This window comes from Vicugna pacos, chromosome 27 (assembly GCF_048564905.1).
Source record: "Vicugna pacos chromosome 27, VicPac4, whole genome shotgun sequence".
Classification (NCBI taxonomy): Eukaryota; Metazoa; Chordata; class Mammalia; order Artiodactyla; family Camelidae; genus Vicugna; species Vicugna pacos.
This window is the reverse complement of record NC_133013.1, coordinates 5,912,821-5,935,056: the sequence shown is the minus strand read 5'-3', so window position 1 is coordinate 5,935,056 and position 22,236 is coordinate 5,912,821. Positions and strand designations below refer to the sequence as shown.

Sequence of the window (22,236 nt, the reverse complement as noted above, 5' to 3'; positions counted from 1 at the left end):
CCTCTGTGCACCAAAGCTCCCAAGTCTAAGATGCAGAAGCCAGGCACTGAGAACTTTCTGTTTCAGAAGGCCTTAATATGAAGTCAAAATTAAAATCACATCTTCTTATGGTTCTTTTTTCTTTAACACAATGAATCAATACTTCCTATTGAGAAACCAGAAAATGCACGTTATTCATTTAGTCACCCTCCTTTCTGGAAAAGAATCACATATGTGAAAACTGGGACATTCCCTCAAAATCAACACTTAGGAGCCTTGAAACTCTAAATATTTTAATTTTTAAATAATTTTCTATCAAGCCCATTCAATAGAATGCAAAGTACCTCAAAAGAACAGACAGATCGAAGGACTAGAACAGAGAGTCCAGAAACTGGCCCACATAATACTAATCAACTGATCTTTGGCAAAGGAACAGAGACAATACAATGGAGAAAAGATAGTCCTTTCAACAAATGAAACCAATGGATATCCACATGCAAAAAAAACCAAAGCACAAATCCAGACCCAGACATCATATCGTTCATGAAAATTAATGGATCACAGACCTGAATGTCAAAACACAAAGCCATAAAACTCCTAGAAGACAACATGGGCGAAAATCTAGATGACCGTGTGTGTTTGGCAATGACTTTCTTAGCTACGACACCAAAGGCACGATCTATGAAAGAAAGAATTAAGAATTAAGCTGGACTTCATCAATGAAAGGTTTATAATGAAAAAGAATATGAAGGGGAAGGAAGGATATAGCTCAGCGGTACAGTGCATGCTTATCAGGTACAAGGTCATGGGTTCAATCCCCAGTAACTCTGTTAAATAAAAAAATAATAATAAGTAAATAAACCTACTTAACTCCCCCCAAATAAACAAAAAAGAAAAAGAACATGAAAACAAACATATGTATGTACATGTATGACTGAAACATTGTGCTGCTGTACACCAGAGATTGATACAACACTGTAAACTGACTATACTTAATAAAAAAGAATGCAATTTTAAAAAATGATATTTAAAAAATGAAAGGTTTCTGCTCAACGAAAGACACTTTTAAAAGAGAGTAAGACGACAAGCCGTAGAAAATATTTGCGAAAGACACATCTGATAAAGGACTTGCTACACAAAATATACAAAGAACACTTAAAATGCAACAACAAGAAAAAAAAAAATCCCAATTCCAAAATGAGCTAAAAATGTGACGACACCTCACCAAAGGAAATAGCAATAAGCATGTGAAAAGGTACTTCACATCACATGTCCTTGGGCAATACAAATTACAACAGCAGTGAGATCCTTCTGCACATCTAATAGATGGTCCAAATCCAAAACAGTGACATCACCAAAGGCTGACGAGGATGTGGAGCCACAGGAACACAGCTGGTGGGAATGCAAAATGGTGCAGCCGCCTGTGAAGACAGTTGGGCAGTTATCCACACAAAAACCTACACATGGGTGTCTACAGCAGTTTTATTCACAACTGCTAAACTTGAAAGCAAACAAGACATCCTTCAGTGGGTGAATGCATCAACAAACTGAGGTCCACCATGACGATGGAATATTATACAGCACTAAAATGAAATGAGCTCTCAAGACATGCAAAGACATGGAGGAAACTTACACACATATTAATTAAGTGAAAGAAGCCAATCTGAAAAGGCTACATAATGTAGGATTCCAATCATATGGCATTCTGGAAAAGCCACAGCTTTGATAACAGCAAAAAGATCAGTGATTGCCGGGGGTCAGGGGGTGGGTGCCTGTAGAGGATTTAAGCAGGTGCCCAGGATTGAAAGTCCCTTCATCAGCCATCTCCATGGAAATGTCCCAATCCCCACGTCGTTCACAACAGACAGTGAAGGATGCTGCTAAGAGGCAAGTCCCATGTCCCCAGGCAGCACTTTAATTTACTGTCCACCGTGCAGGTTTGAGCAGGAATGACTGTACCAGGTACTGTCATCCCACCAATCATCCGAGAATGTCTCATATCCTGCCTGGTGCTGTTGGACACCTTGTGCTGTGGCTGTCACCACTGCCCTGTTCACCTGAGGACAGACACCTCTGACCCCACCTTATCAGGTGACTGGACGGTCTGATCGGTCATTAGCTGTTGCAAAGCCCTAAAGAAATGAGATGCTTCTTTCACTGAGACTGAATAATCAAATACTAGAAGGGCTGATAATGAAAAGCCACATTTCCTGATCCAGACTTCCCCACATCACCACCATGCCTTTTGATTATTTCGCTTTTCAAAAATTTTGGGGGGTAATTAGGTTTATTTAATTGTTTGTTATATTATTTTATAATGGAGGCACTGGGGATTGAACCCAGGACCTTGTGCATGCTAAGCACGAGCTCTACCACAGAACTATTACCCTCCTCACAACCTTTTGATTATTTCTTTTTTTTTCTTTTCTAGTTGAAGTACAGTCAGTTTACAATGTTGCATCAATTTCTTGTGTACAGCATCATGTTTCAGTCATACAAATACATACATATATTCCTTTTTATATTGTTTTTCATTATAGGTGACTACAAGATATTGAATATAATTTCCTGTGCTATACACTATAAACTTGTTTGTCTATTTTATATACAGTAGTATCTACAAATCTCAAACTCTCAATCTATCCCTTCCCACTCTTTTTTTCCCCTGGTAACCATAAATTTGTGATTATTTCTGATTTTAACTCTGCTGGTGGCTATTTCCACCTCTCTAAATAATGCTTTTACATTTCTGCTTCTTGATATATTATCAACCTCAGATAAAAATGTATTCACATCCTTGCATGAGAGGTGACATTTGCAGGACCTCCCAGGCTCTTGTGGGACTGACTGTGACCACAGCAGTGACCACAGCAGTTACCACAGGAAACACAGTGGGGACTCCAATCCTTATGGAGAGCTCTGGGAGAAACACATCCGTCTGAGAAGCTCCCACCCCATCTAGGAATGGAGACGCACTCTTTGGATGGCCTGTGACCACGTAGCCTTCAGGATAAATACAAGCTCTTTCCTATTTTAACTTGTTATAGCCCTGGATAGGGGTTGCCATGAACTAGGTCTGTCCCTGCTGCCCTTTGAGGGCAGGAACTGGCTCCCAGCCCCATTTGCTTCGTCTGCACTCAGCCCAGGCTCAGATGCCAGTGGGGATGCCACGTGTGTCTGCTCAAAGCGGGAGTGAGCAAGTACCACCGCAGCCAGCCCCCTGCTGTCGAGGCTCTGTCAGAGGTGGCGTGGGTGCAGAGGGTGTGATCAGTCTGCCCCCACCCCGCGCTCCCCCCAGCCTGGGGTGGGGTACAATCAGGAAAGGAATGTCCCTCTGGAAGAATGTTACCGCATCTCAGCCCCACTTGGACCAGACTGGCCGTGTGTCACGGGGAAGCCTGGAACCTCTCCCCAGGCTCCCCTGCAGCTTCCTGATTTCCTCTCAAAATACCACGAGCAAACCCTGCACAATGGACCCTAGGCATCGGAAGGGCAGCTGGACCACTGCTCAGTGGTGCATCCTCAAATGAAGGAGAGGGAGGGGGAGGGGACAAGGAGGACCAGGGAGGGGAGGGGCAGAGGGAGAGGGAGGGGATGCTCATGCAAGAGTACAAGAGAGCAAGAGAGAAGGGAGGACGGATGTGGGGAGAGCGACCAGGGGAGGAAGAAGGGAACAGGAAAGCGCGAGGGAGGGGAGGAAGGAAGTCCCTCCCCCTCACACTGTCAGTGGGCAGTGGAGCCTTTCTGAAGGTCAGACAGAAGCCTTCACACTTGGCCCAGCAATTCTACATCTGGAAATGTACACAAAGAACCACGGGTATCTGCAAAAAAGAAACACGGAGCTACAAGGGTATTTATCATAGCATCACTCAGAGCAGAGAAATATTCTAAACAAGCCCATGTCCAAGCCAGGGGCCTGGGTCCATGAATGATGCACGAAGTCCTATGGTTGCTGCGCAAGAAAAACGCCCCAGGCACAGCCGGGGAGGAGCGTGGGGCAGCCGTGCGCATGCAGAAGCGCACGGGGAGCAATCGTGCAAACAAGGGCCCCCTGGCAGGAACCGGCGAGGGTTTCTGTCTCCTGTTTGCTTATCTCTACTTTCTCATAGGATGAACTTGTAGGCTTGTAATAACTAACGTTGTTTAAAGTGTTCTCTCTTGCCAAAAATTGCTTTAATGCTGAATTACAGAGTTGAGTCACATAAAATTGCTGATATTTGATCACTTCTGACTTAACAAAAAGAGCATTTTCATAGGATTCAACCTGATTTTGTTGTGAAATCCAGATGAGTTGTAAGACTGTCAGGAATCGTCCCCTCTACCTGGCTCCGGGACACGTGAGGGGCCGTGACTGGCCCAGGGTCCCAGCAGTGAGGGTCTCCCATCCTCCCAGGAGGCCCCAGCCCCCCTCCCACACACACCCAGGGCCTCCGAGGAGCCCGATCCCATGGGACCTTGTACAGGTATCATCTCATCTGTGACTCATGTCACCTTGCAAATCTGGTATCATCACGGCTACTGGGGGGCAACTGGAAGAGGTGGGGGGCGGGGGGGATTTGGGGAGCCTGCTGGGTCCAGGCAGGCCCTTCCAACTCTCCATCCTTACTGACTATGCCCATTTACAGGGCAGCAGGGTCCTGACTGGGCTTCTCTCTCCCCTGTGGGGCTCACTCCTTTCACTGCATCCTGGGTCTCCTCCAGTATTTTTGGAAGTTTAAGAAGATGGAACTACCCCACACCAGGGTTTCAGCTAAGCCAGCTGGGCCTGTTTTCCCGTATCCCAGCCAGGCAGCTGTTTCCAAGCATCTACTTGGTGCCAGCCCCACCCACACAGACCCTCGGCTCCCTCCTGCCTCTGGGCTGAACTGTCAACCTCACACACATGAAGCTTTGGTCCACAATACCTACTGTGACCAATGTCATCCCTCAAAAATGGCCGCTGGTCACTAACAGAAGTGACCCGGGGCTGATCAGCAGAGGGCAGCATCTCAGGACCTCAACGCATAAGAAGGAAGCAGAGGAAACATGACCAGTGTGCCTGCAAGGTTACTGGGTGGGGGAGGGGGGCTCATCTCACCTGGGGATGTCTCCCAGCACCTGCACGGACTGCATCTGAGAAACTGGTTCCTTTCAAGCTCCGGGGCCATTTAAGAGCCTATTCTAAATCCTGAACTGAACTTTTCCCCTGTTTCCGTGCAGACAGTAAAGGAGGAGGGATGACAAAAGCCAAGGGTCTGCCAATGTTCACAGCAGCACTATTTACAATAGCCAAGACACGGAAGCAACCTCAATGTCCATCAACGGATGAGTGGATAAAGAAGCTGTGGTACACTGATACAATGGAATACTACTCAGCCATAAAAAAGAATGAAATAATGCCATTTGCAGCAACATGGATGGATCTGGAGATCATCATACTAAGTGAAGTAAGACAGACAGAGAAAGACATACACCATATGATATCACTCATATGTGGAATCTAAAAAAAAAGAAGAAAAAGAAAAGAAAGAAAGACACTAATGAACTTATATACAAAACAGAAACTGACTCACAGGCATAGTAAACAAACTTATGGTTACTGGGGCAGGGGAAGGGGGTGGGGAAGGATAAATTGGGAGTTTGAGATTTGCAGATACACACTACTATATATAAAATAGATAAACAACAAAGTCCTACTGTACAGCACAGGGAACTATATTCAATATCTTATAGTAACCTATGATGAAAAAGAATATGAAGAGGAATATATGTATGTACATGTATGACTGAAACATTATGCTGTACACCAGTAATTGATACAACAGTGTAAACTGACTACACTTCAATTTAAAAAAAGAAAAAGAAGCCAAGGGTCTGAAGCTGGATGAGGGGGGATCACAAGGTTCAGGGCCCAGGTCCCACCACCAGGAATGCCCAGGTGATGAATCTCAAACTGCCCTTCAATCTTTCTCAGTAGACTTTAGGATTTTGGGGGGGAGGAGGTAATTAGATTTTTTTAATTATTATTTTTCCAATGGAGGTACTGGGGATTGGACCCAGGACCTCGTGCATGCTAAGCACACGCTCTACCACTGAGCTGTACCCTATCCCACTTTAAATTTTAGTTTTTAAAACAGTTTTAGACCTACAGAAAAACTGTGTGGTTAGCACAGGGCTCCCATACAATACCCCGGTCTCACCTGTAATTATCTTACATTAACGCCATACGATTGTTACAGTTCATGAAGTTAATGTGTCAATGTTAACTAAGGCCACGCTCTACTGATGTTTCCTTAGCTTTTTACCCAGTGTCCTTTACCTGTTCTAGGGTCCCATCCGGGATACCACATCACAGTGAGCCATCCTGACTCCCTAAGCTCCTCTTGGCTGTGATAGATTCTCAGGTTCTGGTGGGAGAGGGTGTAGCTCGAGTGGTAGAATGCCTGCTTAGCACGCACGAGGTCCTGGGTTCAATCCCCAGTATTTTCATGAAAAATAAATAAGTAAACCTAATTACCTCCCTCCTACCAAAGGAAACAACAACAGCAAAAAACAAAAACAAAAACCCCCAAAACACAACAACAACAAAAAAAGCTTCTCAGATTCTGATGAAAAACTGATGTTTCATCGGATGTGCTGGCCGGGGCAGGGCTTGTCAGGTTTGCCCCCGGTCAAGTTCCTGTTTCCACGTTCCACGCAGCGCTCTTTGCAAGGCCAGTTCCCAGGTACGGCCCACACTGGAGTGTGGAGTCATGCCCTCTGATTTCTCTCAGCTGCCACCAGCAGTGATGGCCTCGCTCAGGCCCGAATTGCCCCTGCAGGCACCTCATTTGGCCCTTTCTTCTTATCTCCACTGATGACTGACATCCCCTCCAACACACAGACACACATCAAAAGCTCCTTGAGGGTCCAGTCTTCTCCACAGTTTCCTGCATGCACGCAGCCCAGTGAGATGCTTTGCACACTCATAAATCCTTATTCCTGAGCTGTCCCAGGTCCCCAGGGCGTGCCTCTGGTGGAAATCCAGCCCTGAAGTGAATCACCCAGGGCAAAAGCTGCTCCTGGCTTTGGCCCACCCTCTCCTCCACCCACTGGCTCTCCCCACATTGGAGCAGCCCCAGGACCCGGACTCTTGCCCTCAGGAAGCTCTCTGCAAAGTGGGACAGAGACAGAAAGAACAACCGATAAACTCAGAGCAGGATGCCACACGATGACAAGTACATGAGAGAAAATAACGCCGCATCAGAGAGGGCGGGGGAGACACATTTCAGACAGCGCCACGGGGAGGTCCTGTCGCTCAGTACGGAGCTCAGCAGCCCTGCGGGAAAGCAGGGGACACAGGAAGCTCTGTCTAGTCCCGGGGACACAGATGCGCGTGTGGACAGGAGGACAGGGAGGTGAGAAGGGGCTGCACTCTGCATCATTCAACTCTCCCCCAAGCTTTAATTTTTTAAAAAGCTGTCACACCCAAGGCTGCAGGGGAGGCAGCTGGAGGGCGTTCACCGGGCTCAGAGAATCCGGGTTTTGAGACTTCTGAACCCCACCACCACATAGATATGTCTACTCCTGAAATCCCAACTGCGGTGAAAGACTGAGACCCCCCCACCACAAGCAGAGATGCTCCCCACAGCACAAAAACCGGCCGGGAGGCCCTGGGGGAAGCTGACCAGAGCCGCAGGGCTGGCTGCACCAGGCCGGATCCTGATGGGCCCTGGAAGGTGAGGACAGCGCCGATACACCCCCACCCCAGACCCCAGCCTCACCTGTATGGACACAGCCCTCGGACCCCTGTTCTGATCCTCGGGCCACAGTGATGAAGCAGCCATGCTACTCCAGCACCAGGAGAGGGCTGAGTCCACTGAGTGGAGCCAGAAGCACAAACAGTACCTCCGAGGCTGTGCACCCCCCCATCGCCTCACTCATGTCTCAGTGGACGACCGTGGGAGAGACCACTGGAGCAGGCTGGGCTGCGTGTCTAGTCTATTTCAGAGGGCGCAGTGCCTGGAACACGTGAGGGCGAGCTCAGATGCTGTGACAACGTACAGGACCCCAGCCCAGAGTCCACGGGCACTGCAGCACCTGGCTGGGAGCTCACACAGGTGAGCCACACACAGCGCCCAGTACGCAGACGCCCCAAGAACACCGGCAGGAGCAAGGCTACAAAAGTCTCCCACGGGTTGCTCCGAGAAACAGCCTCCACGAAGGTGGATGTCTTTGAATTCACGGCCACGGTGGAACTTCCTGGAGCAAACGGTGTGGTTGGTGAAGTCAAGGTGGTCACTGTGGGGACAGCTGGTAGACAAGTGTTTCTGCACAGAAAGGGTGAAGGTGAGCCCAGGAGAGCGTGGACGTAGACAGCAGGAACCTCTAGGATCTTGGCGTGATGGGCAAGGTGGCACCGAGGACCTCCCCCCCAAATTTCCAGGCTGATCCAAAGGAGTTGTTTCTATACACCATGCCCCTCTGTGCCCTCTTCTTAAAGCTCTTTGGTTTCCCACTCCAGTGAAACCACATAGTGTGTGACCCTCAAGTGCTCGGGCCATTTGTGTCTGGTTCTCTTTAAGGGCCCGGCTCCTTCTACGGGCGGGAAGGAAAACTCAGCTCATCTAGAGAACGCACCTGTATTCAAATTAACATGCGTAGAGATCTCAGCATCCGACTTGGGTTTATGCGCTCTTGTTTCATTTAGAAAATACAGTTTATATCTAAATATTAATAAGCACTTGTGGGAAAGGCAAAATGTCATTATCTCACATTAAACAAAACGTCATCTTGATTCTGACACTGTTGTTTCAGCAGGAAAATAAGCCATGAGTCAGTCACATTGAAAGGGCGCCTTGAAAATCCCAAGATGATGTACTGCCTTTTTTTTTTTCTTTCACTTTTTATTGACACCGAATATATGTACGGAGAAGTTCCATATGGTAAACTGGAACTCGCCCTTGCAAACCACACCCAGATCAGGAGATGGGACATCGTCAGCCCAGAAGCCCTGGGCCCTCCCCATGCCCCCTCTGATCCATGCGTGATAAACCTCGGCACGTGAAACCCGTCTGCTGCTGGTGGGCATCTGGGCCATCTACAGTTCCGCTGTGATGACCACGCTGATAGGGACACTCCGAGGCATGTGCCCTGACCGCCGCGTTCGTTTCCTGTGGTCCCTGTCACAAACCACCACAAACTGCATGGCTTTAAACAACTCACAGTTGAGGAGACTAGAAGTCTGAAAGCAGGGCCCGTGGCTGAAATCAAGGTGTCTGCTGGGCCACCCTCCCTCCGACGCTCTAGGGGAGAATCTCCTCTTCTGGTTGCTGGTGGCTGTCGGCTGTCCTTGGCTTGTGGCCACATTGCTCCAATCTCTGCCTCTGCAGTCACACTGTCTTCTCCACTGTGTCCACTCTCCCACTGCCTCTCTCTTAGAAGGACATTTGTGATGACACGTAGGATCCACCAGGTAATCCAGGATAATCTTCTCATCTCAATGTCCTTACCCATGTCTGCAAAACTTTACCATTTAAGGTAACATTCACAGATCCAGGGACTGGGACCTGGTGTCATTAGGGGCCTCCATGAGGCCCACTACAGTGGCTGTATGTACGTTCCATTCAGAGGGGGACTGCTGGTCACCGAGGACGTGTAATTTTAACTTTAGTGGGTCCTGCAAAACAGCTTCCCGAAGCAGTTAGGGGAACTTCTCCATCAACTGTGAATGATCCCTTGGGTGGGGGAGGGTTCAATTCCCAGTATCTCCATTTTTTTTAAATGTAATTAATTAATTTAATTTAATAAAATCTAATTACCTCCTCCCCAAGGAAATCAACTGTATATACTAGTCATGAACCACTGCAAACTAAATTTTTTTTTCAAAAAATGAGCATTCCTGTGGCTCCACACCATCTCCAACACCTATTTTCTGTTCTTTTCAATTTAAGAATAGTATCAGATCGTGATGGTTAATTTTATGTGCCCACTTGACTGACCATGGGGAGCCCAGACTCCACACTGTTCCTGGCTGTGTCTGTGGGGGTGTTCTCATGTGAGACGGGCATTTGCATCAGTGGACTCGGTAAAGCAGGTGCCCTCTGCCACACAGCTGGTCTCATCCAACCCCCTGAGGGCCGTGAGAACATAAGAGGGAGGAAGAAGGAATTCACCTCTTTTTCCCAGCCTCACTGTTGAGCTGGGACAACTCACCTCATGTCTGCCCTTGGACTGTGATTCGTACAACTGGCCCCCCTGGGTCTCCAACCTGCAGACTCAGATTGAATTCCATTTGGGTCCTCAGCTTGCAGGAGGCAGATCATGGGACTTCTCAGCCTCCACAATCGTCTGGGCCAATTCCTCATAATAAATCCCCAAATATATATAATACACACACACACAGACACACACACACACACACACACGGAGAGCCCTGGCTAACATGTTCACGATTTCTTTTGCATTTCCCTGATGACTCATGGACTCGAGGACCTTTCCATATGGCTACTGTACCTTTTTCTGGTGAAATGTCTTTAGCCTCTTTCCTACTCAGTTGTTCGCCTTTTTCTTGCAAAGTGCGCGATTTTAATATGAGCAATTTCTTAGAACATCTTTCACTAAACACACACGTGCGGAAAGGCGAGTGTCAGGGTCTGAGACTTGAGGTCCAGATGTGTGCAAGGGATGAGTTGCTGTGAATTCTGGACAAGGCTCACCCACAATGGCCTCCAGGCCTCCGTCAGCTCAGATAGTTCCCACAAGGACTCCTGTCGGGAACTCGGATAAGTGAGACAAAAATCAGCCCAAATCACTGTGTTAGGTCTCCACTTACTTCCTTCAAATCAGAGCTAATATGACTTCAAGGAAGAGATCATTAAACAGGCACATTAAATGCTATTTGTATTTCTATGAACACATGTGGATTTTACGGAGTCTTCTGTGTTGGTCGGCAGCAGCTCAGTCGGCAGGGTGACGGCCCGTCCCCAGTCCAGGCTGTGGGTGGTACCACGCGTGAGCCTGCAGGGGCAGCCACACAAGCAATGTGACTGCTGGCTTTCTGCTTTGAAATATCCGGTGTTTAACACACTAGGGTCTGACTTCTCAGTACCACTGTAAAGGAGACCCAGCTTTAGGACACCAGTCCACACGAACTGCGGCATAATACTAGGTGTTTGCTGAAAACCATCATGAGCTCGAGCCCCAGACCCGCTCCTCCCACTTCCCCGCCTGGTGCAGCCACGTGGCCCCTGGTGGCAGAACTGCCAACACACAGAGAGAGTCGCCCCTCCCACCCATCAAATGCAGCTTTCTCCCAATAAATTGTGACTTCTGATTAGCCCCAAAATTAGCAGGTAGTTTCCAGCTATGCTGCATGGGCGTAAGCAGTGAAGAAAGCCTTGGCCAGTGTCCCAGCAGGGTCCCCATAGGGGGCAGGCTGTGGGCCTCCTGGAGGGAATGGTACCCACCCCCACTGGTGCCTGAGCGAAGAACAGGCTGACAGCATCTGGAAAAAGAAGAGCGGTTGGAAAACAGGTTTTCTGACCCATCATTGCCCAGAGGATGAACAGCCCATCAGAGCCTGAAAGGGGAAGTGGCTGCCTAGGGTCCCCTGAGAGGACCCTCCTCGTGCCTCCTCAGGGCTCACCAGCCTGCAGAGGCCTCAGGAGCCCAGCACCTGACCAGGAGCATCGACTTCCCCTCCCCTTCCCCCGTGCCCTCTGCCCTCTGCCCTCTGCCCGCTGCATGGAGGATGCTGGAGTCGGTCCCCCTCCCTCCAGAGGCCAGAAAGCTAACAGGAGCCCCTGCAATGGGACCAGGACGGCCACCTGGTGGGCAGGGCAGCGGCTACAGCCTGGCTGAGGTGGCCCGACCACCGCGACCTGTGACCGGAGACCTCCCCGTTCCCAGGCTGTCCTCCATCCTCCGTCCTCCGCAGGAAGTCAGCGGAGCTCCGTAGGTTAACTCAACAGGAGCAAATTAATAATGTGATTTATGGTTTGTCATGGATTTTGTAGTTCGTGTAGAAGAACAGTGGCAATTTAATTTAGAAAGCCTGTAAATCTCTAAAGGGTAAAATTAAACATCCGCGCTCGCAAGGCCGGGACTTGGCAACAGCCGCCTCCGCCCACAGAAGGCGGTGGGGGAGCGAGCTGGCTGCGCCTCGTCCCATGCATCCGGCTGGGGCTCCATCACCCCTCCGCCGGTATGGGGTCCTTGGTCCCTCCCGTCACCCCTCAACCTGTGTCTTCCCTCATCCCTCCTAGAGCCCCCTGGCGCCCCTCGACGTGCCCCCCCCGATACTCTCCCTATGTCTCTGCCCTGTCCCCCGACAGCTCGCATCACAGCCCCCCAACTCATCCTTCACAGCCCCTCCCGGGGTCCAATAGGGCACGGACCTGGGTGGTGGAAACAGTGCCCAAAACATAGTTAGATGTCACTGGGCAGAGTGTGTGTGCCATCACCCCACCACAGCCTGACGGCCCCCCAGGCCTCCAGGGGCAGCGCCGGCCCCTGACGGTCAGGATCCACCAGCTCCTGCTCTGACTTGCACAAAACATGCTCTTCGCTGCCAAATACTCGGCCCTCACCCCGCTAGCGGGGGCCCCACTCCAAGCTGGCCCTTCTGCCTGGAGGGCTCTTCCCTCCTGAGCTCTGGACGGGCAAACGCTCCCACTCTTCCAGGATGGAGTCTGTGAGCCACCCCACCCACTCCCGGGGCTCACACCTTCCAGCTTGTGCTGCACTGGGAGCTGGAGCCAGAGCCAGACTTGGGCATTGAGGCCCTTCCACATTCACCAGTAGCCCCTTCTACTCCTCCCCAGACTCCACCCAGCCCCTGACAGGGATCAGGAAACATGGAACAGAGCAGGCAGTCAGGAATTACCTGTTGGATGGGTGGGTGGATGGATGGATGGATGGATGGGTGGATGGGTGGATGGATGGGTGGGTGGATGGGTGGATGGATGGATGGATAGATGGATGAATGGGGTTCAGCAAAGGGGCTAGGGGGTACCTAAAACGGAGAGCACCCAGAGCTAGTGCTGCAGGCCCTGTGGATCACAGGGCTGGCGGTGAATGATGGGGGTGGGGAGGGGGTGTCATTTAAGTGCCAGGCACCCCTTTGTTTCCATCCTTAGACAACTCATCTAAGGTGATGGGTAAAAGGAACAACCACTACAGAGAGGTAAGGCAGGGATTCCCAAAACAAGGAGTGGGGAGAACACTGCCACATCCAAGGCAGCTCCCCCATGACGTCGATGCAAGTCAGGGGGGCGTCTGCCTCTGGTTGTGTCATAGCAGCTGGAGTCCCACCAGTTCCCACTGCCGATTAAGCACAGACCAGCCTGTGATCCAGAAGAAAACTGGGGGTAGGGTAAAGGTCAGTTACAGAGCACATGTTTAGCACACACAGGGTTCCTGGTTCAGCCCCCCGTACTGCCATCAATAAATAAATAAACCAAATGACTTCCTCCTCCCCTCCAAAAAAGAAGAAAACCATTACTTAATGAAACGCAATTCATTTGAAAGCCCCAATCTGTTTAAAGCCCAAAGGAGAGGTACAAGCCGGAGTCCTTGGTCTGGAGGGGCTTCTGCACTCAGAGTTCCCAACCTAGGAAACATCATAGGGATGTCCCCCCAAAACCAGAATGCAGACCGCCCATCCAACCTGCCGCATGCTGGCTCGCTCCTGTCTGGCACCCAACAACGGGCAAAGAAAGGCCACAGGTAGAAAGGCACGTCCATCAGGGCCATGGGTCAGGCTGAGCCCAGTGCTGCGGACTCAGGATCTAGCAGTCGGGCCGGGCAGGCAGCACTGGGACCAGTGGCCAGGACCAACTGTCCATCACTCAGCTGCTGGTTTTCACTGATACCAGCCAGGAGCAGCTAGAGACCTGAGGTTGCACCTGGTGTCTGGTGAGAAACACACACACACATCCTGTAAGCCTGGTGACTGGCACTGGCCCGGCACTCCACTGTAACAAAACACTCACAACCGTCTGTCTCCTCTCACTGCATCTTCACAGCTTCACAGCTGCTGGAGGGCTGGAGAGGAAGGAATGCAGACCTCCATGTGCCCCTCTCAGGGGGAGCTGAGTCACACTCAGAGCATCGACGGTGGCTTTCTAGAGCTTCTGACTCCCTACCATCCCGGACTGTGACAGCTGTCACTAGATCTGGACCACATGGACTGATGTGAGCACACATGGCTCAGTTAGGACACCAAAAGACGGAGGACTGTCAACAGTGTTTTACTTGAACCCTGTGTACACTTGCTGCCAAAGGGACCCAAGAAATCCATTGTCCTGAGATGCATGCACCCACTCAATAGAGAGGTCGCCTATTTTTGAAACAATGGACTTTTCTGAGACCACTGCTAATCAGACCAACTGAGGGACACTATTTGTTTATTAATATGAGTGACGTATACAACAGTTCAGAGAAATTCATATTTACAGTTGCCATGCGGCAGAATCAATTCCAGGAATGTAAAACCAATCAAAGAAGAAATAAAATATATACACATATATTTAAAAATATAATGATACGTATATACATGTGTATTTCTCCAACGGAAAATTCAAAATGCCAGTGTTGTTCCCCTACTCACTGATTATTTACTAATTAGAATCTGTCCCCACCAAATGCCTGAACATTTCAGAGCTGAACATCTCTGAGAGTAGCTGATTCTGTGGCAGGAAGTGCAAAGCTCCAGGCATGGGAAGGAAGATGCTGGAAAACCTAACAATGTTAGCTGTTGTCTTAGACGGCAAGCTCCCAAGCCTCCTTGCTGTCCCTGTAAGGGGCCCTGGGTCACCTGAGACATGAACTTGTCCGTTAGTCTCCATCCGCCCACCAGAGCTCGGGTCTATCCGCTAGTCCCCACTATCCGATTTTCCAGGCACGGGTTGAAAATTAGCTCCTGTATGTATCACAAAAGTGTTTCTAAGTCCTAGTCTCACCCTCCCAGCTGGAAAACAAACCTGATGCAAACTGAGTCCCAGTGGGACACAGGAGGTGGGAGGTGGGGGAGGGGGTCGTGGGCACTGTGCGCACTTGGAAGAACCCCAGCGCTGCTTGGAAACAGCCGCGCTCCCCGGTCCCCAGCCTCCCCGATGCCAAGGGAAGACAACAGGCCTGCCCCTCCGGCCTGGTGGGGAATTATTTCAAACAGCACACACAGAGGAACAGAACTCAACATCCAGAAGTGCCTGACGAGGTGTGTTTAACTCCAGTTGGTTTTGCCATCAAAAACCATCTCCGGGGGCGAGGGGGCGTAGCTCAGTGGTAGAGCTGCATGGGTTCCATGGTTCCTGGGTTCCAAAAAAAGTAATAATAATTAAATAAATAAATGAAATAAAATCTAATCCCCCCCAAAATAAATAAAAGTTAAAACATAAGAATAAAAACATATAAATTTTTTTAAATTAAGAAAAGAAAAATCTCCAGAAGGCTAGAGCACTTCTGTGTTTGGAAAAATCACAAGATGCAAATACTTCTGCAGCCAGTAGACACCAGAATCTCAAATCCCGTACTTTTCCCTTCTTAATTTTGATCCTTCAGATGCAAAACCACAGACACAGCATCTTCCACAAGAACAGCACTTTAGAGTTTATGAAGCACAACATCCTCTTACTAGGTGGGACCTGAAACTCAGCAAAGCTGGCACCTCAAAATCCCAGTAAAATAGGAGAAGCCACTGCAAGCCTGGGGGCCCCAAACCCCTGGCCATCGGAACGACGTCGATATCTCAAATCAGTTCAACGCGGGATCCTGTCTGTGCCTCAGAACTACCCCAGCAAGAGCTGTACTGCATGAATGACAGATACTGAAAAAGACCCCCAGGGGCCAGTGACCCGTCTGAGGCCCCAGGGATTACAGCCGGGTTCAGATCGACCTCTTGTTACTGCAAACCCTAGCTCCTTCCTGCCCGACTCTGCCTGCCTCCATACAAAATCATAGCGCCTTCCCCAGCAAGGCCAGAACCCGGGCAGGAGACTCAGGCTGGGGAGGGTTTCAGGAAGGGGAGGCTGGCAAACAGGGACAGGCAGAGCGGCTGGGAGCCTGGAGACGCTGGATCTGACATAAGGTAACAGACAAGTTTAGAAACCTCCAGATGGAGGAGGACGGGAACCCGGGCAAGAGGGCGCCTCATTCCCAGAACATCCGTCACCCAGGTGACCGCGGAGGTAACACTGAGCTGGCTCTGGCAGCAGGGACAGCCCAACGGCAGGCCATGCAGACAAGCAAAAATCCACAAGGGGGTTACTGTGAAGCATCAAAACGCTCACTCCCTGGGCTGACTGCCTTCCCAGCCATGCGGTCCTCAGGCCAAAGTGGAATTTGACCTGCGCCCTTCAATCTGACCTCCACAGCTCCCTCCTGCCTGTCCACCACATGCCAGCTTCCATGTGAGGTGCAACGAGGGAGCCAATTGGGAACCCAGCTCAGTTCGAGCTCTGGGTCTCAGGAAAGGAGCAGCAGGCTGCCAGGCTTGTGCTGAAAGGAAAAATGACTCTCCTGGGGCTTCACTCATTCATTCATTCATTCACTCATTCATTCACTCATCCAGCTAGTAACACTGAGGGCCCAAGAGGTGCCAGGCACTGACCTAGCTGCCAGGGATACAGAGGTCCACAGAGTCTTTCTGCTGGAGCAGTCAGAGACAGAATAAACAAAGTATATATATAACAAGTCATGTTAAGTACTAAGAAGAAACACAAAGCAGGGTTAACAAGAAAGGGGGAAGTGATACTAATTTATGTAGGCTGATCAGGGAGCTGAAATATAAACAGAGAAGTAAGTGAGAGAGCAAGCCAGGTGGATATCTGGAGAAGGCACGTGCCAGGGAGCAGGAACAGCAGGTGCAAAGGCCCTGAGGCAGGCAGGAGCATGGCAAATGTGAAGACCAAGGGATAACAGGGAAAGAGCCCATAGTCATCTGGGATCATCAAGGATGGACACAGGGTGCCAGGCCGAGGTGGCAGGTGGAGATGGGGTGGGGACAACACAGAGCATGCCTGCAGTGAGCCTGCCTGGCCAGAGCCTGCACAGCATGGTTGTGAGTGAGGAAGGGAACTGGGGGAAAAAATCAGGCTGGGGAATGTGGGTGTGGGGTGGGCACTGAGGAGCCGCTGAGGGCTTGCAAGGAACCCCAGACCTGGCCCTAATGGGGGAAACCCTGCAGCTGGCCCAGAAACCCTAAGTCCCACAGCAACAGCACCCACCAAAATGGGGGTTCCTAGGCAGGCTCATGGAGAGAGCTAGCTGTGTGACACTGAGGTCCTTGTCCTCTCTGGGCTTCTCTGTGCGTCTGGGAGGACAGGGAGCATGCAGGAATGTCTGCAGGAGAGACAGGAGCAGACGGGCGCCCACGATGGCTGACTCAGCCTGCACCGGCAGGCAGCTCAGAGGCACCAGCTGGACCCAACCCAGGCAGTGGGCGGAGCCTCGGGAGGGGAAGGAGGCTGAGAACCCCCTCTGTGGCTGTTTGCCCGACCCCCCACCTCCCCAGACATCGGCCCACTTGGTGGGCCACCATCTCAAACCTGCCCTGCGTTGGGGATGGAGCTGCCTGCTGGTGCGGATCCCCATCACTCCCCACCTGTACGATACCTACACATCCCCATCCCAATAAGGTCAGGGCAATGCAATCCTGGGCTCTCTCCCACCCTCCGTTTCCTCGAGACCAGGCTGCAAGGCAAGCAAGCCACCTGTTTCGGAAGGCCCTCGAGGCCAGCCCGGGCCTCTGTGCCCACCCTCTCCTAGCCTTCCCAACTCCCAGTACAACAAAGGTTTCTCCAAGACTTCAGACCCTAGAGTTACCAGAGGCCCTCACCTGTGGAACCACTGGGTCAGGTGTCTGGGACCAAGGACAGGGAAGAGCTGAGGCCCAGAGGGGGGCTCAGGCACCTAAGTTCCCCCCACCCTCACCTGGACAGGCCTCCCATCTGCCCAGTCCCAACAAAGCCCAGCCTGGAGCCAACCTCCCTTTCCGATGTGTTTTTCCTCTGACTTCTTCAGTTGTGTCTAGGAAAGCTCAAGGTGTTTTAGCGTTCCCTCTCAGATTCCAGGGGTGCGACTGGTGTCTTTTACAATTATCTTTTATTTTTATCTCGCATCTCTTAGCTTAGTTGGCAAATTGGATTACTTATGCGCCTCCACTTCACAATCCATCCCCACCAATTATTCCTGTGAAACTAACATTTTTTTTTAAAGGGTAGGGGGAGGGTATAGCTCAGTGGTATGGCACGTGCTTAGTTAGCATGCATGAGGTCCTGGGTTCAATCCCCAGCACTTTCATTAAAATAAACAAATAAACCTAATTACCTCCCCCCAAAACAAAAACAACCCACAAACAAAATTAATAAAATATATTTTTTTAAAGTGAGAAGTACTCAAGGTACAGTCACACAAGACATACCTCCAGCCCAGGGTGCCCAAGAGAGAGGCAAGGTGGGGAGAGAGTAAGAAGGTAAAAGTGACCCCATCTGCCAGCGCTCACCCCGTCTCTCACACTCACACACACACTCACACACACACTCCATCTGGTTCCCCCAGGCGAGGCAGCCCAGGACCCTGGAGATGGAAGGGCAGGCAGCAGGGGTGGGGTACAACAGTGCTCCTCAACCAGTGACCTGAGGTCTGGAGAGACAGGCTGAACAGCAGCGTCTCAGGGCCCCCCATCATAAGTGCCACTACCCAGGCCTGGTCCAGCTCCGGAGACCACTCTGAGAGTCTCTCCGCCAGTGCTGGTGGTCCCCAATGGGTAGGCAGCCAGCTCAGCAAGCTGACCACCAGCAAGCTCCAACTCACCCACTAGCGCCCTGGCCATCACCCAGGGTCCCCGTGGGTTCCATGTCAGTGTCATCCTCTGCACAGGAGACCCCCTCCAGTGGAGGCAGCCCGGACCACCACCCAGGAGTGAGGGCACAGGGCAGGGCAGCCTGGCAGCTCTTGACTGGGAACCCCGACCATGTCCCCGGACACTGCCAACGAGAAGGGGAGAAGCCTTCCACCTCACCTCACCGTAGGGACCACTAACCCAGAGGCCTCAGAAAGGAGAACCCAACAGGCTCTGCGTACCCACAGAGCACATCAAGTGTGTGCCTCAGGAAAAGCCATCCTATTTCTGCTTTCAAAGCTTTCAAGTCATTATTTCTAAAACCACTCTTTTTCTCAAAGGAAGAGAGGAGGAAAAAATTCTCAGAAAGGGGACAGAGGATGAAGAGGTCAGGGGCAGCTAAGCCCACAGAACGAGATGCTCGAAAGAGATGCCCAGTTTGGGGTACCTGACTGTCCCCATGGCCATTTGTGACTTTGCTTAACCGCAGATTTGAGTGTGGCCCCTGTCAGGCCGTATCCGAATAGATCTGAAAACATTGTCTTCCTTCTGCAACTAAATACTAAGTTGAGACCAGCAGTCTATCTCAGTCTCCGCGCTCAGTGAGGCTGGAGCAGGGCGGGCCCCTCGGGGGCGCCCGCCCTACCGTCCCTGAGCACCTCGGGCCAGGGCAAGCTCGTTCCCAGCTTCGGCACAGCCAGGCCCGCTGCCCACCGCCTGGCCCGGGGCTCAGGGGGCTCACGATTCGCCTTGACCATCTGTGGCCCTATCTCCCGCCACCCGCCTGGTCCGGGGTCGGGAGAGGGGGAGGGCAGGGGCTGGGCCGATGGGGCAGGTCCGCGCGGGCAGCCCAAGGGACCCGGGCGTGGAATTTTTAACTGAGGAGTTTCTCGCTGGGCCTCATTATAAAGGGAAAAGGTGGGGCTCGGCTTCCCGGGAGACAGGGAATCCAGAAACGACCCCAAACTCGGGAGTTGTCGCCCTGCACGGGGACTTGGTGCCGGCGCCCAGAGGGGCCGCGGAACGCCCCAACGGCCGGGCTGTCCGGGCCGGGCCGGCCCGGCCGAACACGAGCGGGCAGCCGCCGCCTCCCCGCGCCCCTGGTCCGCGCCCGGTCGCCCCTTGCCGAGGCGCCCCAAGCCCGGGATGTGCAAGCCTCTGGCTCGGCCCCGCCGCGCCCGCCCGCCGGCCGAGGAGACCCCGCTCCACACCTCGAGACCCCGGCGGCGCCGCCCGATCGCGCCCCCCGCGCCCTGGTCCCCCGCGCTGGCCCGGGCGCCCCTAGGCTGCGACCACCGGCGAGTCGGGCGGCCCAGGCCCCTAGCTTACCTGGCCTGGGCGCGGGGCAGCGTGGTGCACCGCCGCCCCCGGCCCGCCGCCGCCGCCGCCGCCGCCGCTCTGTCCGCGAGGCCGAGCGCGGGGCCGCCGCCGCAGCTCTTTGTGAGCCCGCGCCCAGCCGCGCACCGAGGCTGCTGCTGCGCCCGGGAAGCTGAATAGCGGCGGGCGCGCCCGGGACGCGGCGTACGGCACGCAGGCCGCCTCTGCCCCGCGCACGCGGCGCGGCCGGCGGGCGCACCCCGCACGGGCCTGCGGCTGGCCGCCCGCGCCCGCGCCCCGCCCCGGCCTCGCCCGAGTCCCCCGCCCCGCCAGACCGCGCGGCGGGAAGGAAGGGAGGACAAAGATGCGCGCGTGCCCAGCGCCCGCCCTCCACCCCCCGAGCCCGGCGGACACTCGGCGGGGAGGGTGGGCGGGCGCACCTGAGGTCCGGGTCCTGCGGGACCCGCGGAGCACAAAGATTCCCGGCCGCGCCCCGGACCTGCCGGATCGGGAGCCGTTGGGGTCCGGTCTTCGGGCGGGTAGAACAGGTGACAGCGAGGCTCCCTCGCGCCCGCACGCTGCCCCAGGCCCCGCGCTGCCCCCTGGCGGGCTCTCAGGCGCGGGCGGCACGGAGGAGCCGCGGCGACCGCGCCCTGCTCGGCCCAGTTAGCGGTGTGCGGGAAGGGGGCCCCAGACTAGGAGCCCTGGGGGAATGATGGCCTCAGAGAACCCCTTCCAGAGGGGCAGCACAGTGCTGTCTCCCCGCCGCAGACCTCCCCCAGCCCCCGGTCGCGGGCTGCATTCCTGGTCCTCTCTCCAGGCCCCTGGGAACCACCTCATCGCCCTGGTTTCCAGTAGCCTGTGCTCCCCGGCCGCAGGGCCTCACCCTTCCCCTTTCTCTCCTTGCCGTCCTGGATGGAGGGGACCCGTCCCTCGTCCATTTCCAGCTCCCCACATAAATCCCAAAACGAGTAATAATCTCCCCTGAAGCCCTTGAAGATTGTGCTGGAGATGCTCGTGTCACTTTTTACCCCTCTGGCCTTTTATCCAGTCCACCCAGTCAGAGTAACCCGTGGGCTCTTCCTGGAGAAGTTCACCCAGGGCCTTGTCTGCTCAGGGTGGGCGTCAGGTGCCTCCCTCGCTCAAAACCTGGTTATTTGCCTTCTGTTTTCTCTTTTTTTCGGCTGGAATAGTGTGATGTTGGGGAAGAGGGCACTTAAGAGGAGTGCCACAGAAGAAAGAGGAGGCCTCGCTGGGCCTCCTGCTGCCGCTCTGGGGGTCAGCGCTGGGAGGTGAGCTGTCTGTGCGGTTTGTGCTCCCCTCTTCCAACGGGCAGGCTCCTCTGGGCCACCCACCCGGTCTCTGCACACAGGAGAGCTGATGCTCCAAAGCTGCAGGGTCAAAGTCAAAGGTACAGGCCTGCCCCAGCCTGGACCAGGACTCCTAAGTCTGGTAGGCTCAAGCCAACCCCCAGGATTCAGGGAATTTTTTTAAAGAATCTTGGAGTAGGCAAGGCTCTCCTCAGTATTCCACAAAACTGGAAAGCCATAACATGAAAGACTGCTGAATTTGACTTCAGAAAAATTCCTGCACGGCAGTCACCACCACTAGCAAAGCCAACAACAAACCAGGAACAAAATATTTGCAACTCTAAAATAAGGAAGAACCCCCCCCCCACCCCACACAAAGAACAAGAAGTAAGAAACAGAAAAAGAAAGAAGAAAAACATAAAAATCTCTAAAAATTGAGAAATTAAATAAAATAAAAATATTTGTGACATTTCACCAACAGTTAATTTCCCTCTTCTACAGACAGCATCCAGAAATAGATAAAAGAACAACTCAGTAGAGAAACACAGGAGGTAAGGAGCAGACAGTTCACAGACCAGGAAACACAACTGACTTTCAAACATCTGAAAAGATGTCCTCCTTACTCACCATAAGAAATGCAAATTAACACAGCCCCAGATGCCATGGTTTTTACCTGTCAGAGACCCAGGAGGACAGCAATACAATACATTGCAGAGGGTGAGCGGAAAACAAGAACTCCTGCACTGCCCTGGGGAAGTGTAAGTCAGCTTGCCTTCTACGGAGGAATATTAGATCAATTCTATCAGAATTACAAATGCACAAGCCCTT

The 22,236-nt window shown here is 52.4% G+C and overlaps 1 protein-coding gene across 2 annotated transcripts in view; it reads right to left on the bottom strand.

The window, feature by feature from the left end:
• The window catches only part of APBA2 (amyloid beta precursor protein binding family A member 2), a 174,970-nt gene extending 154,318 nt beyond the window's left edge, over window positions 1-20,652 (bottom strand). The window contains exon 1 of one of the 2 annotated variants that reach the window (XM_072950667.1): window positions 20,539-20,652. The gene's annotated coding sequence lies outside the window, so the exon portion shown is untranslated. Of the gene's footprint in view, window positions 1-20,110; window positions 20,384-20,538 lie in introns of those variants that run through there. The other variant, XM_072950666.1, reaches the window with a different exon arrangement.
• Between the last annotated feature and the right edge of the window lie 1,584 nt (window positions 20,653-22,236).